The sequence below is a fragment of the Rhinoderma darwinii genome (assembly GCF_050947455.1).
Source record: "Rhinoderma darwinii isolate aRhiDar2 chromosome 5 unlocalized genomic scaffold, aRhiDar2.hap1 SUPER_5_unloc_45, whole genome shotgun sequence".
Taxonomy (NCBI): Eukaryota; Metazoa; Chordata; class Amphibia; order Anura; family Rhinodermatidae; genus Rhinoderma; species Rhinoderma darwinii.
In genome coordinates, this window is record NW_027461804.1 from 407,589 (window position 1) to 422,471 (window position 14,883).

The following is a 14,883-nucleotide window of genomic DNA, read 5'->3' on the forward strand; positions in this document are numbered from 1 at the left end:
CCCGTGTAGCTGTGAGTGTGTGAGCCTGCAGGGCCCCATGGAATTGCCTAGAAGTAGGCTGAATCGCTGCAAGGGCTGAACAGCAGTATCGGGCAGGCTCGGGCAACGCGCGGCCCGTTCGGGTTATCGCTTCTCGGCCTTTTGGCTAAGATCAAGTGTAGTATCTGTTCTTATCAGTTTAATATCTGATACGTCCCCTATCTGGGGACCATATATTAAATGGATTTTTAGAACAGGGAGATGGAAATAGAGCTTGCTCTGTCCACTCCACGCATTGACCTGGTATTGCAGTATTTCCAGGACCGGTGCACCCTTTCCTTATGTGTTGACTAAAAGCAGATTCCAAAAGTGTTTTTTGTCTTTGCTATTGTTTCTGTCTTTCTGAAGGGATCTCCCCTTTTAATCCCATTATTTCAACACCTGTTGGACAATGCATGAGTGATAATGAGCTCATTGATTAAATGCAATTAATGAATAGATTGCCACCTCTTGTTGTGTGTCGTCTGTGTTTCTGTGTTTCCGGCATTTCACATTGGAACACCTCATTCACCTTCCTTGTCTTCTCTCCGCCCTCCCTTTTAGGTAAGTTAAAGAGCTGCACCTGAGCCAGCCACTGATTGATTGATTGATTGATTGATTGATTGATTGATTGATTGATTGATTGATTGATTGATTGATTGATTGATGCAGCACAACAGTCAAATAGTGGAGTGGAGTAGGGGAACAGCAAACAGCCAATAAAGCAGCCCGCCCGCTCGCCTGCCCGCCACAATGGACCTACCTGTGTACACTAGATGGATGTGATGGAATGTACTGTCGTCCCTACATTTCAAGAAGAAGTAAGAATTGCAGTTGCAACAAAGCCTTGCTTGCCTACAAAGAGAGCAGCAATTTGGATTTGTTACTATGTTACCTAGAAGAATAACAAACTGTGCAAGGATGGAGGTTGTAGGAGCAAGGAGAAGTTGTCTGTAAAGTTGGTGGATGCCTATTTTCCATTTTGCAGTCCCTTGTCTCCCTCTTGTGGCCTCCTGGAGGCAACTAGCTGTGCAAAAAAAAGACAGCCTGGCGGCCGGCTGTTGCAGTGTTGCCCTCTCAGGCAACACTGAGTGACTGACTGAGCCTCACCGTCTTATATAAAGTTCAGACGGAACTTTGCACGTGTCATAGTGGAGCCCTCAGGATTCCAGAGCCAGCTTTCTGACATCATAATGGGGCCTCAGAGATAAAAGCCTGGGCCCAGGCAGTGTTGGTCAGTGCTGCTCAGCAGGCAGCACTGGACTGGACTGGATTACAGCTGATACAAGGTGTGAAGGAACAAGGGGTGGCTGTGGGCATGCACTTGCTGCCGCTGCCAGTGTTTATCTGCATGGCAGCAGGGCATTTGGGCGTTGCCAGGAAGGCGTTTTTATGTAGATTCCTCCTCTTTCAGCACTGCATTGTGGTGCAAGCAAAAGAAGCAAATCCTGTCTGGCTTCCTCTCCGGCCTTTATTCACCTCCCGTGTAGCTGTGTGTGAGCCTGCAGGGCCCCATGGAATTGCCTAGAAGTAGGCTGAATCGCTGCAAGGGCTGAACAGCAGTATCGGGCAGGCTCGGGCAACGCGCGGCCCGTTCGGGTTATCGCTTCTCGGCCTTTTGGCTAAGATCAAGTGTAGTATCTGTTCTTATCAGTTTAATATCTGATACGTCCCCTATCTGGGGACCATATATTAAATGGATTTTTAGAACAGGGAGATGGAAATAGAGCTTGCTCTGTCCACTCCACGCATTGACCTGGTATTGCAGTATTTCCAGGACCGGTGCACCCTTTCCTTATGTGTTGACTAAAAGCAGATTCCAAAAGTGTTTTTTGTCTTTGCTATTGTTTCTGTCTTTCTGAAGGGATCTCCCCTTTTAATCCCATTATTTCAACACCTGTTGGACAATGCATGAGTGATAATGAGCTCATTGATTAAATGCAATTAATGAATAGATTGCCACCTCTTGTTGTGTGTCGTCTGTGTTTCTGTGTTTCCGGCATTTCACATTGGAACACCTCATTCACCTTCCTTGTCTTCTCTCCGCCCTCCCTTTTAGGTAAGTTAAAGAGCTGCACCTGAGCCAGCCACTGATTGATTGATTGATTGATTGATTGATTGATTGATTGATTGATTGATTGATTGATTGATGCAGCACAACAGTCAAATAGTGGAGTGGAGTAGGGGAACAGCAAACAGCCAATAAAGCAGCCCGCCCGCTCGCCTGCCCGCCACAATGGACCTACCTGTGTACACTAGATGGATGTGATGGAATGTACTGTCGTCCCTACATTTCAAGAAGAAGTAAGAATTGCAGTTGCAACAAAGCCTTGCTTGCCTACAAAGAGAGCAGCAATTTGGATTTGTTACTATGTTACCTAGAAGAATAACAAACTGTGCAAGGATGGAGGTTGTAGGAGCAAGGAGAAGTTGTCTGTAAAGTTGGTGGATGCCTATTTTCCATTTTGCAGTCCCTTGTCTCCCTCTTGTGGCCTCCTGGAGGCAACTAGCTGTGCAAAAAAAAGACAGCCTGGCGGCCGGCTGTTGCAGTGTTGCCCTCTCAGGCAACACTGAGTGACTGACTGAGCCTCACCGTCTTATATAAAGTTCAGACGGAACTTTGCACGTGTCATAGTGGAGCCCTCAGGATTCCAGAGCCAGCTTTCTGACATCATAATGGGGCCTCAGAGATAAAAGCCTGGGCCCAGGCAGTGTTGGTCAGTGCTGCTCAGCAGGCAGCACTGGACTGGACTGGATTACAGCTGATACAAGGTGTGAAGGAACAAGGGGTGGCTGTGGGCATGCACTTGCTGCCGCTGCCAGTGTTTATCTGCATGGCAGCAGGGCATTTGGGCGTTGCCAGGAAGGCGTTTTTATGTAGATTCCTCCTCTTTCAGCACTGCATTGTGGTGCAAGCAAAAGAAGCAAATCCTGTCTGGCTTCCTCTCCGGCCTTTATTCACCTCCCGTGTAGCTGTGAGTGTGTGAGCCTGCAGGGCCCCATGGAATTGCCTAGAAGTAGGCTGAATCGCTGCAAGGGCTGAACAGCAGTATCGGGCAGGCTCGGGCAACGCGCGGCCCGTTCGGGTTATCGCTTCTCGGCCTTTTGGCTAAGATCAAGTGTAGTATCTGTTCTTATCAGTTTAATATCTGATACGTCCCCTATCTGGGGACCATATATTAAATGGATTTTTAGAACAGGGAGATGGAAATAGAGCTTGCTCTGTCCACTCCACGCATTGACCTGGTATTGCAGTATTTCCAGGACCGGTGCACCCTTTCCTTATGTGTTGACTAAAAGCAGATTCCAAAAGTGTTTTTTGTCTTTGCTATTGTTTCTGTCTTTCTGAAGGGATCTCCCCTTTTAATCCCATTATTTCAACACCTGTTGGACAATGCATGAGTGATAATGAGCTCATTGATTAAATGCAATTAATGAATAGATTGCCACCTCTTGTTGTGTGTCGTCTGTGTTTCTGTGTTTCCGGCATTTCACATTGGAACACCTCATTCACCTTCCTTGTCTTCTCTCCGTCCTCCCTTTTAGGTAAGTTAAAGAGCTGCACCTGAGCCAGCCACTGATTGATTGATTGATTGATTGATTGATTGATTGATTGATTGATTGATTGATGTGCAGCACAACAGTCAAATAGTGGAGTGGAGTAGGGGAACAGCAAACAGCCAATAAAGCAGCCCGCCCGCTCGCCTGCCCGCCACAATGGACCTACCTGTGTACACTAGATGGATGTGATGGAATGTACTGTCGTCCCTACATTTCAAGAAGAAGTAAGAATTGCAGTTGCAACAAAGCCTTGCTTGCCTACAAAGAGAGCAGCAATTTGGATTTGTTACTATGTTACCTAGAAGAATAACAAACTGTGCAAGGATGGAGGTTGTAGGAGCAAGGAGAAGTTGTCTGTAAAGTTGGTGGATGCCTATTTTCCATTTTGCAGTCCCTTGTCTCCCTCTTGTGGCCTCCTGGAGGCAACTAGCTGTGCAAAAAAAAGACAGCCTGGCGGCCGGCTGTTGCAGTGTTGCCCTCTCAGGCAACACTGAGTGACTGACTGAGCCTCACCGTCTTATATAAAGTTCAGACGGAACTTTGCACGTGTCATAGTGGAGCCCTCAGGATTCCAGAGCCAGCTTTCTGACATCATAATGGGGCCTCAGAGATAAAAGCCTGGGCCCAGGCAGTGTTGGTCAGTGCTGCTCAGCAGGCAGCACTGGACTGGACTGGATTACAGCTGATACAAGGTGTGAAGGAACAAGGGGTGGCTGTGGGCATGCACTTGCTGCCGCTGCCAGTGTTTATCTGCATGGCAGCAGGGCATTTGGGCGTTGCCAGGAAGGCGTTTTTATGTAGATTCCTCCTCTTTCAGCACTGCATTGTGGTGCAAGCAAAAGAAGCAAATCCTGTCTGGCTTCCTCTCCGGCCTTTATTCACCTCCCGTGTAGCTGTGAGTGTGTGAGCCTGCAGGGCCCCATGGAATTGCCTAGAAGTAGGCTGAATCGCTGCAAGGGCTGAACAGCAGTATCGGGCAGGCTCGGGCAACGCGCGGCCCGTTCGGGTTATCGCTTCTCGGCCTTTTGGCTAAGATCAAGTGTAGTATCTGTTCTTATCAGTTTAATATCTGATACGTCCCCTATCTGGGGACCATATATTAAATGGATTTTTAGAACAGGGAGATGGAAATAGAGCTTGCTCTGTCCACTCCACGCATTGACCTGGTATTGCAGTATTTCCAGGACCGGTGCACCCTTTCCTTATGTGTTGACTAAAAGCAGATTCCAAAAGTGTTTTTTGTCTTTGCTATTGTTTCTGTCTTTCTGAAGGGATCTCCCCTTTTAATCCCATTATTTCAACACCTGTTGGACAATGCATGAGTGATAATGAGCTCATTGATTAAATGCAATTAATGAATAGATTGCCACCTCTTGTTGTGTGTCGTCTGTGTTTCTGTGTTTCCGGCATTTCACATTGGAACACCTCATTCACCTTCCTTGTCTTCTCTCCGCCCTCCCTTTTAGGTAAGTTAAAGAGCTGCACCTGAGCCAGCCACTGATTGATTGATTGATTGATTGATTGATTGATTGATTGATTGATTGATTGATGCAGCACAACAGTCAAATAGTGGAGTGGAGTAGGGGAACAGCAAACAGCCAATAAAGCAGCCCGCCCGCTCGCCTGCCCGCCACAATGGACCTACCTGTGTACACTAGATGGATGTGATGGAATGTACTGTCGTCCCTACATTTCAAGAAGAAGTAAGAATTGCAGTTGCAACAAAGCCTTGCTTGCCTACAAAGAGAGCAGCAATTTGGATTTGTTACTATGTTACCTAGAAGAATAACAAACTGTGCAAGGATGGAGGTTGTAGGAGCAAGGAGAAGTTGTCTGTAAAGTTGGTGGATGCCTATTTTCCATTTTGCAGTCCCTTGTCTCCCTCTTGTGGCCTCCTGGAGGCAACTAGCTGTGCAAAAAAAAGACAGCCTGGCGGCCGGCTGTTGCAGTGTTGCCCTCTCAGGCAACACTGAGTGACTGACTGAGCCTCACCGTCTTATATAAAGTTCAGACGGAACTTTGCACGTGTCATAGTGGAGCCCTCAGGATTCCAGAGCCAGCTTTCTGACATCATAATGGGGCCTCAGAGATAAAAGCCTGGGCCCAGGCAGTGTTGGTCAGTGCTGCTCAGCAGGCAGCACTGGACTGGACTGGATTACAGCTGATACAAGGTGTGAAGGAACAAGGGGTGGCTGTGGGCATGCACTTGCTGCCGCTGCCAGTGTTTATCTGCATGGCAGCAGGGCATTTGGGCGTTGCCAGGAAGGCGTTTTTATGTAGATTCCTCCTCTTTCAGCACTGCATTGTGGTGCAAGCAAAAGAAGCAAATCCTGTCTGGCTTCCTCTCCGGCCTTTATTCACCTCCCGTGTAGCTGTGAGTGTGTGAGCCTGCAGGGCCCCATGGAATTGCCTAGAAGTAGGCTGAATCGCTGCAAGGGCTGAACAGCAGTATCGGGCAGGCTCGGGCAACGCGCGGCCCGTTCGGGTTATCGCTTCTCGGCCTTTTGGCTAAGATCAAGTGTAGTATCTGTTCTTATCAGTTTAATATCTGATACGTCCCCTATCTGGGGACCATATATTAAATGGATTTTTAGAACAGGGAGATGGAAATAGAGCTTGCTCTGTCCACTCCACGCATTGACCTGGTATTGCAGTATTTCCAGGACCGGTGCACCCTTTCCTTATGTGTTGACTAAAAGCAGATTCCAAAAGTGTTTTTTGTCTTTGCTATTGTTTCTGTCTTTCTGAAGGGATCTCCCCTTTTAATCCCATTATTTCAACACCTGTTGGACAATGCATGAGTGATAATGAGCTCATTGATTAAATGCAATTAATGAATAGATTGCCACCTCTTGTTGTGTGTCGTCTGTGTTTCTGTGTTTCCGGCATTTCACATTGGAACACCTCATTCACCTTCCTTGTCTTCTCTCCGCCCTCCCTTTTAGGTAAGTTAAAGAGCTGCACCTGAGCCAGCCACTGATTGATTGATTGATTGATTGATTGATTGATTGATTGATTGATGCAGCACAACAGTCAAATAGTGGAGTGGAGTAGGGGAACAGCAAACAGCCAATAAAGCAGCCCGCCCGCTCGCCTGCCCGCCACAATGGACCTACCTGTGTACACTAGATGGATGTGATGGAATGTACTGTCGTCCCTACATTTCAAGAAGAAGTAAGAATTGCAGTTGCAACAAAGCCTTGCTTGCCTACAAAGAGAGCAGCAATTTGGATTTGTTACTATGTTACCTAGAAGAATAACAAACTGTGCAAGGATGGAGGTTGTAGGAGCAAGGAGAAGTTGTCTGTAAAGTTGGTGGATGCCTATTTTCCATTTTGCAGTCCCTTGTCTCCCTCTTGTGGCCTCCTGGAGGCAACTAGCTGTGCAAAAAAAAGACAGCCTGGCGGCCGGCTGTTGCAGTGTTGCCCTCTCAGGCAACACTGAGTGACTGACTGAGCCTCACCGTCTTATATAAAGTTCAGACGGAACTTTGCACGTGTCATAGTGGAGCCCTCAGGATTCCAGAGCCAGCTTTCTGACATCATAATGGGGCCTCAGAGATAAAAGCCTGGGCCCAGGCAGTGTTGGTCAGTGCTGCTCAGCAGGCAGCACTGGACTGGACTGGATTACAGCTGATACAAGGTGTGAAGGAACAAGGGGTGGCTGTGGGCATGCACTTGCTGCCGCTGCCAGTGTTTATCTGCATGGCAGCAGGGCATTTGGGCGTTGCCAGGAAGGCGTTTTTATGTAGATTCCTCCTCTTTCAGCACTGCATTGTGGTGCAAGCAAAAGAAGCAAATCCTGTCTGGCTTCCTCTCCGGCCTTTATTCACCTCCCGTGTAGCTGTGAGTGTGTGAGCCTGCAGGGCCCCATGGAATTGCCTAGAAGTAGGCTGAATCGCTGCAAGGGCTGAACAGCAGTATCGGGCAGGCTCGGGCAACGCGCGGCCCGTTCGGGTTATCGCTTCTCGGCCTTTTGGCTAAGATCAAGTGTAGTATCTGTTCTTATCAGTTTAATATCTGATACGTCCCCTATCTGGGGACCATATATTAAATGGATTTTTAGAACAGGGAGATGGAAATAGAGCTTGCTCTGTCCACTCCACGCATTGACCTGGTATTGCAGTATTTCCAGGACCGGTGCACCCTTTCCTTATGTGTTGACTAAAAGCAGATTCCAAAAGTGTTTTTTGTCTTTGCTATTGTTTCTGTCTTTCTGAAGGGATCTCCCCTTTTAATCCCATTATTTCAACACCTGTTGGACAATGCATGAGTGATAATGAGCTCATTGATTAAATGCAATTAATGAATAGATTGCCACCTCTTGTTGTGTGTCGTCTGTGTTTCTGTGTTTCCGGCATTTCACATTGGAACACCTCATTCACCTTCCTTGTCTTCTCTCCGTCCTCCCTTTTAGGTAAGTTAAAGAGCTGCACCTGAGCCAGCCACTGATTGATTGATTGATTGATTGATTGATTGATTGATTGATTGATTGATGCAGCACAACAGTCAAATAGTGGAGTGGAGTAGGGGAACAGCAAACAGCCAATAAAGCAGCCCGCCCGCTCGCCTGCCCGCCACAATGGACCTACCTGTGTACACTAGATGGATGTGATGGAATGTACTGTCGTCCCTACATTTCAAGAAGAAGTAAGAATTGCAGTTGCAACAAAGCCTTGCTTGCCTACAAAGAGAGCAGCAATTTGGATTTGTTACTATGTTACCTAGAAGAATAACAAACTGTGCAAGGATGGAGGTTGTAGGAGCAAGGAGAAGTTGTCTGTAAAGTTGGTGGATGCCTATTTTCCATTTTGCAGTCCCTTGTCTCCCTCTTGTGGCCTCCTGGAGGCAACTAGCTGTGCAAAAAAAAGACAGCCTGGCGGCCGGCTGTTGCAGTGTTGCCCTCTCAGGCAACACTGAGTGACTGACTGAGCCTCACCGTCTTATATAAAGTTCAGACGGAACTTTGCACGTGTCATAGTGGAGCCCTCAGGATTCCAGAGCCAGCTTTCTGACATCATAATGGGGCCTCAGAGATAAAAGCCTGGGCCCAGGCAGTGTTGGTCAGTGCTGCTCAGCAGGCAGCACTGGACTGGACTGGATTACAGCTGATACAAGGTGTGAAGGAACAAGGGGTGGCTGTGGGCATGCACTTGCTGCCGCTGCCAGTGTTTATCTGCATGGCAGCAGGGCATTTGGGCGTTGCCAGGAAGGCGTTTTTATGTAGATTCCTCCTCTTTCAGCACTGCATTGTGGTGCAAGCAAAAGAAGCAAATCCTGTCTGGCTTCCTCTCCGGCCTTTATTCACCTCCCGTGTAGCTGTGAGTGTGTGAGCCTGCAGGGCCCCATGGAATTGCCTAGAAGTAGGCTGAATCGCTGCAAGGGCTGAACAGCAGTATCGGGCAGGCTCGGGCAACGCGCGGCCCGTTCGGGTTATCGCTTCTCGGCCTTTTGGCTAAGATCAAGTGTAGTATCTGTTCTTATCAGTTTAATATCTGATACGTCCCCTATCTGGGGACCATATATTAAATGGATTTTTAGAACAGGGAGATGGAAATAGAGCTTGCTCTGTCCACTCCACGCATTGACCTGGTATTGCAGTATTTCCAGGACCGGTGCACCCTTTCCTTATGTGTTGACTAAAAGCAGATTCCAAAAGTGTTTTTTGTCTTTGCTATTGTTTCTGTCTTTCTGAAGGGATCTCCCCTTTTAATCCCATTATTTCAACACCTGTTGGACAATGCATGAGTGATAATGAGCTCATTGATTAAATGCAATTAATGAATAGATTGCCACCTCTTGTTGTGTGTCGTCTGTGTTTCTGTGTTTCCGGCATTTCACATTGGAACACCTCATTCACCTTCCTTGTCTTCTCTCCGCCCTCCCTTTTAGGTAAGTTAAAGAGCTGCACCTGAGCCAGCCACTGATTGATTGATTGATTGATTGATTGATTGATTGATTGATTGATTGATTGATTGATGCAGCACAACAGTCAAATAGTGGAGTGGAGTAGGGGAACAGCAAACAGCCAATAAAGCAGCCCGCCCGCTCGCCTGCCCGCCACAATGGACCTACCTGTGTACACTAGATGGATGTGATGGAATGTACTGTCGTCCCTACATTTCAAGAAGAAGTAAGAATTGCAGTTGCAACAAAGCCTTGCTTGCCTACAAAGAGAGCAGCAATTTGGATTTGTTACTATGTTACCTAGAAGAATAACAAACTGTGCAAGGATGGAGGTTGTAGGAGCAAGGAGAAGTTGTCTGTAAAGTTGGTGGATGCCTATTTTCCATTTTGCAGTCCCTTGTCTCCCTCTTGTGGCCTCCTGGAGGCAACTAGCTGTGCAAAAAAAAGACAGCCTGGCGGCCGGCTGTTGCAGTGTTGCCCTCTCAGGCAACACTGAGTGACTGACTGAGCCTCACCGTCTTATATAAAGTTCAGACGGAACTTTGCACGTGTCATAGTGGAGCCCTCAGGATTCCAGAGCCAGCTTTCTGACATCATAATGGGGCCTCAGAGATAAAAGCCTGGGCCCAGGCAGTGTTGGTCAGTGCTGCTCAGCAGGCAGCACTGGACTGGACTGGATTACAGCTGATACAAGGTGTGAAGGAACAAGGGGTGGCTGTGGGCATGCACTTGCTGCCGCTGCCAGTGTTTATCTGCATGGCAGCAGGGCATTTGGGCGTTGCCAGGAAGGCGTTTTTATGTAGATTCCTCCTCTTTCAGCACTGCATTGTGGTGCAAGCAAAAGAAGCAAATCCTGTCTGGCTTCCTCTCCGGCCTTTATTCACCTCCCGTGTAGCTGTGAGTGTGTGAGCCTGCAGGGCCCCATGGAATTGCCTAGAAGTAGGCTGAATCGCTGCAAGGGCTGAACAGCAGTATCGGGCAGGCTCGGGCAACGCGCGGCCCGTTCGGGTTATCGCTTCTCGGCCTTTTGGCTAAGATCAAGTGTAGTATCTGTTCTTATCAGTTTAATATCTGATACGTCCCCTATCTGGGGACCATATATTAAATGGATTTTTAGAACAGGGAGATGGAAATAGAGCTTGCTCTGTCCACTCCACGCATTGACCTGGTATTGCAGTATTTCCAGGACCGGTGCACCCTTTCCTTATGTGTTGACTAAAAGCAGATTCCAAAAGTGTTTTTTGTCTTTGCTATTGTTTCTGTCTTTCTGAAGGGATCTCCCCTTTTAATCCCATTATTTCAACACCTGTTGGACAATGCATGAGTGATAATGAGCTCATTGATTAAATGCAATTAATGAATAGATTGCCACCTCTTGTTGTGTGTCGTCTGTGTTTCTGTGTTTCCGGCATTTCACATTGGAACACCTCATTCACCTTCCTTGTCTTCTCTCCGCCCTCCCTTTTAGGTAAGTTAAAGAGCTGCACCTGAGCCAGCCACTGATTGATTGATTGATTGATTGATTGATTGATTGATTGATTGATTGATTGATTGATGCAGCACAACAGTCAAATAGTGGAGTGGAGTAGGGGAACAGCAAACAGCCAATAAAGCAGCCCGCCCGCTCGCCTGCCCGCCACAATGGACCTACCTGTGTACACTAGATGGATGTGATGGAATGTACTGTCGTCCCTACATTTCAAGAAGAAGTAAGAATTGCAGTTGCAACAAAGCCTTGCTTGCCTACAAAGAGAGCAGCAATTTGGATTTGTTACTATGTTACCTAGAAGAATAACAAACTGTGCAAGGATGGAGGTTGTAGGAGCAAGGAGAAGTTGTCTGTAAAGTTGGTGGATGCCTATTTTCCATTTTGCAGTCCCTTGTCTCCCTCTTGTGGCCTCCTGGAGGCAACTAGCTGTGCAAAAAAAAGACAGCCTGGCGGCCGGCTGTTGCAGTGTTGCCCTCTCAGGCAACACTGAGTGACTGACTGAGCCTCACCGTCTTATATAAAGTTCAGACGGAACTTTGCACGTGTCATAGTGGAGCCCTCAGGATTCCAGAGCCAGCTTTCTGACATCATAATGGGGCCTCAGAGATAAAAGCCTGGGCCCAGGCAGTGTTGGTCAGTGCTGCTCAGCAGGCAGCACTGGACTGGACTGGATTACAGCTGATACAAGGTGTGAAGGAACAAGGGGTGGCTGTGGGCATGCACTTGCTGCCGCTGCCAGTGTTTATCTGCATGGCAGCAGGGCATTTGGGCGTTGCCAGGAAGGCGTTTTTATGTAGATTCCTCCTCTTTCAGCACTGCATTGTGGTGCAAGCAAAAGAAGCAAATCCTGTCTGGCTTCCTCTCCGGCCTTTATTCACCTCCCGTGTAGCTGTGAGTGTGTGAGCCTGCAGGGCCCCATGGAATTGCCTAGAAGTAGGCTGAATCGCTGCAAGGGCTGAACAGCAGTATCGGGCAGGCTCGGGCAACGCGCGGCCCGTTCGGGTTATCGCTTCTCGGCCTTTTGGCTAAGATCAAGTGTAGTATCTGTTCTTATCAGTTTAATATCTGATACGTCCCCTATCTGGGGACCATATATTAAATGGATTTTTAGAACAGGGAGATGGAAATAGAGCTTGCTCTGTCCACTCCACGCATTGACCTGGTATTGCAGTATTTCCAGGACCGGTGCACCCTTTCCTTATGTGTTGACTAAAAGCAGATTCCAAAAGTGTTTTTTGTCTTTGCTATTGTTTCTGTCTTTCTGAAGGGATCTCCCCTTTTAATCCCATTATTTCAACACCTGTTGGACAATGCATGAGTGATAATGAGCTCATTGATTAAATGCAATTAATGAATAGATTGCCACCTCTTGTTGTGTGTCGTCTGTGTTTCTGTGTTTCCGGCATTTCACATTGGAACACCTCATTCACCTTCCTTGTCTTCTCTCCGCCCTCCCTTTTAGGTAAGTTAAAGAGCTGCACCTGAGCCAGCCACTGATTGATTGATTGATTGATTGATTGATTGATTGATTGATTGATTGATTGATTGATTGATTGATGCAGCACAACAGTCAAATAGTGGAGTGGAGTAGGGGAACAGCAAACAGCCAATAAAGCAGCCCGCCCGCTCGCCTGCCCGCCACAATGGACCTACCTGTGTACACTAGATGGATGTGATGGAATGTACTGTCGTCCCTACATTTCAAGAAGAAGTAAGAATTGCAGTTGCAACAAAGCCTTGCTTGCCTACAAAGAGAGCAGCAATTTGGATTTGTTACTATGTTACCTAGAAGAATAACAAACTGTGCAAGGATGGAGGTTGTAGGAGCAAGGAGAAGTTGTCTGTAAAGTTGGTGGATGCCTATTTTCCATTTTGCAGTCCCTTGTCTCCCTCTTGTGGCCTCCTGGAGGCAACTAGCTGTGCAAAAAAAAGACAGCCTGGCGGCCGGCTGTTGCAGTGTTGCCCTCTCAGGCAACACTGAGTGACTGACTGAGCCTCACCGTCTTATATAAAGTTCAGACGGAACTTTGCACGTGTCATAGTGGAGCCCTCAGGATTCCAGAGCCAGCTTTCTGACATCATAATGGGGCCTCAGAGATAAAAGCCTGGGCCCAGGCAGTGTTGGTCAGTGCTGCTCAGCAGGCAGCACTGGACTGGACTGGATTACAGCTGATACAAGGTGTGAAGGAACAAGGGGTGGCTGTGGGCATGCACTTGCTGCCGCTGCCAGTGTTTATCTGCATGGCAGCAGGGCATTTGGGCGTTGCCAGGAAGGCGTTTTTATGTAGATTCCTCCTCTTTCAGCACTGCATTGTGGTGCAAGCAAAAGAAGCAAATCCTGTCTGGCTTCCTCTCCGGCCTTTATTCACCTCCCGTGTAGCTGTGAGTGTGTGAGCCTGCAGGGCCCCATGGAATTGCCTAGAAGTAGGCTGAATCGCTGCAAGGGCTGAACAGCAGTATCGGGCAGGCTCGGGCAACGCGCGGCCCGTTCGGGTTATCGCTTCTCGGCCTTTTGGCTAAGATCAAGTGTAGTATCTGTTCTTATCAGTTTAATATCTGATACGTCCCCTATCTGGGGACCATATATTAAATGGATTTTTAGAACAGGGAGATGGAAATAGAGCTTGCTCTGTCCACTCCACGCATTGACCTGGTATTGCAGTATTTCCAGGACCGGTGCACCCTTTCCTTATGTGTTGACTAAAAGCAGATTCCAAAAGTGTTTTTTGTCTTTGCTATTGTTTCTGTCTTTCTGAAGGGATCTCCCCTTTTAATCCCATTATTTCAACACCTGTTGGACAATGCATGAGTGATAATGAGCTCATTGATTAAATGCAATTAATGAATAGATTGCCACCTCTTGTTGTGTGTCGTCTGTGTTTCTGTGTTTCCGGCATTTCACATTGGAACACCTCATTCACCTTCCTTGTCTTCTCTCCGCCCTCCCTTTTAGGTAAGTTAAAGAGCTGCACCTGAGCCAGCCACTGATTGATTGATTGATTGATTGATTGATTGATTGATTGATTGATTGATTGATTGATGCAGCACAACAGTCAAATAGTGGAGTGGAGTAGGGGAACAGCAAACAGCCAATAAAGCAGCCCGCCCGCTCGCCTGCCCGCCACAATGGACCTACCTGTGTACACTAGATGGATGTGATGGAATGTACTGTCGTCCCTACATTTCAAGAAGAAGTAAGAATTGCAGTTGCAACAAAGCCTTGCTTGCCTACAAAGAGAGCAGCAATTTGTATTTGTTACTATGTTACCTAGAAGAATAACAAACTGTGCAAGGATGGAGGTTGTAGGAGCAAGGAGAAGTTGTCTGTAAAGTTGGTGGATGCCTATTTTCCATTTTGCAGTCCCTTGTCTCCCTCTTGTGGCCTCCTGGAGGCAACTAGCTGTGCAAAAAAAAGACAGCCTGGCGGCCGGCTGTTGCAGTGTTGCCCTCTCAGGCAACACTGAGTGACTGACTGAGCCTCACCGTCTTATATAAAGTTCAGACGGAACTTTGCACGTGTCATAGTGGAGCCCTCAGGATTCCAGAGCCAGCTTTCTGACATCATAATGGGGCCTCAGAGATAAAAGCCTGGGCCCAGGCAGTGTTGGTCAGTGCTGCTCAGCAGGCAGCACTGGACTGGACTGGATTACAGCTGATACAAGGTGTGAAGGAACAAGGGGTGGCTGTGGGCATGCACTTGCTGCCGCTGCCAGTGTTTATCTGCATGGCAGCAGGGCATTTGGGCGTTGCCAGGAAGGCGTTTTTATGTAGATTCCTCCTCTTTCAGCACTGCATTGTGGTGCAAGCAAAAGAAGCAAATCCTGTCTGGCTTCCTCTCCGGCCTTTATTCACCTCCCGTGTAGCTGTGAGTGTGTGAGCCTGCAGGGCCCCATGGAATTGCCTAGAAGT

General features: G+C 47.8%; 10 non-coding genes across 10 annotated transcripts; all 10 read left to right on the forward strand.

The window, feature by feature from the left end:
- The first annotated feature begins 125 nt into the window (after positions 1-125).
- LOC142694076 (U2 spliceosomal RNA) lies at positions 126-316 on the forward strand. Its single transcript, XR_012862350.1, has one exon. It is a non-coding gene; the product is annotated as a U2 spliceosomal RNA (small nuclear RNA).
- Positions 317-1,620: 1,304 nt separating this feature from the next.
- Positions 1,621-1,811, forward strand: LOC142694077 (U2 spliceosomal RNA). The gene has a single exon (XR_012862351.1). It is a non-coding gene; the product is annotated as a U2 spliceosomal RNA (small nuclear RNA).
- A 1,296-nt stretch (positions 1,812-3,107) lies between these two features.
- Positions 3,108-3,298, forward strand: LOC142694078 (U2 spliceosomal RNA). Its single transcript, XR_012862352.1, has one exon. It is a non-coding gene; the product is annotated as a U2 spliceosomal RNA (small nuclear RNA).
- Positions 3,299-4,588: 1,290 nt separating this feature from the next.
- Positions 4,589-4,779, forward strand: LOC142694080 (U2 spliceosomal RNA). The gene has a single exon (XR_012862354.1). It is a non-coding gene; the product is annotated as a U2 spliceosomal RNA (small nuclear RNA).
- Positions 4,780-6,067: 1,288 nt separating this feature from the next.
- Positions 6,068-6,258, forward strand: LOC142694081 (U2 spliceosomal RNA). The gene has a single exon (XR_012862355.1). It is a non-coding gene; the product is annotated as a U2 spliceosomal RNA (small nuclear RNA).
- A 1,280-nt stretch (positions 6,259-7,538) lies between these two features.
- On the forward strand, positions 7,539-7,729 carry LOC142694082 (U2 spliceosomal RNA). Its single transcript, XR_012862356.1, has one exon. It is a non-coding gene; the product is annotated as a U2 spliceosomal RNA (small nuclear RNA).
- A 1,284-nt stretch (positions 7,730-9,013) lies between these two features.
- On the forward strand, positions 9,014-9,204 carry LOC142694083 (U2 spliceosomal RNA). Its single transcript, XR_012862357.1, has one exon. It is a non-coding gene; the product is annotated as a U2 spliceosomal RNA (small nuclear RNA).
- Positions 9,205-10,496: 1,292 nt separating this feature from the next.
- On the forward strand, positions 10,497-10,687 carry LOC142694084 (U2 spliceosomal RNA). The gene has a single exon (XR_012862358.1). It is a non-coding gene; the product is annotated as a U2 spliceosomal RNA (small nuclear RNA).
- A 1,292-nt stretch (positions 10,688-11,979) lies between these two features.
- On the forward strand, positions 11,980-12,170 carry LOC142694087 (U2 spliceosomal RNA). Its single transcript, XR_012862360.1, has one exon. It is a non-coding gene; the product is annotated as a U2 spliceosomal RNA (small nuclear RNA).
- Positions 12,171-13,470: 1,300 nt separating this feature from the next.
- Positions 13,471-13,661, forward strand: LOC142694088 (U2 spliceosomal RNA). The gene has a single exon (XR_012862361.1). It is a non-coding gene; the product is annotated as a U2 spliceosomal RNA (small nuclear RNA).
- Positions 13,662-14,883: the final 1,222 nt, after the last annotated feature.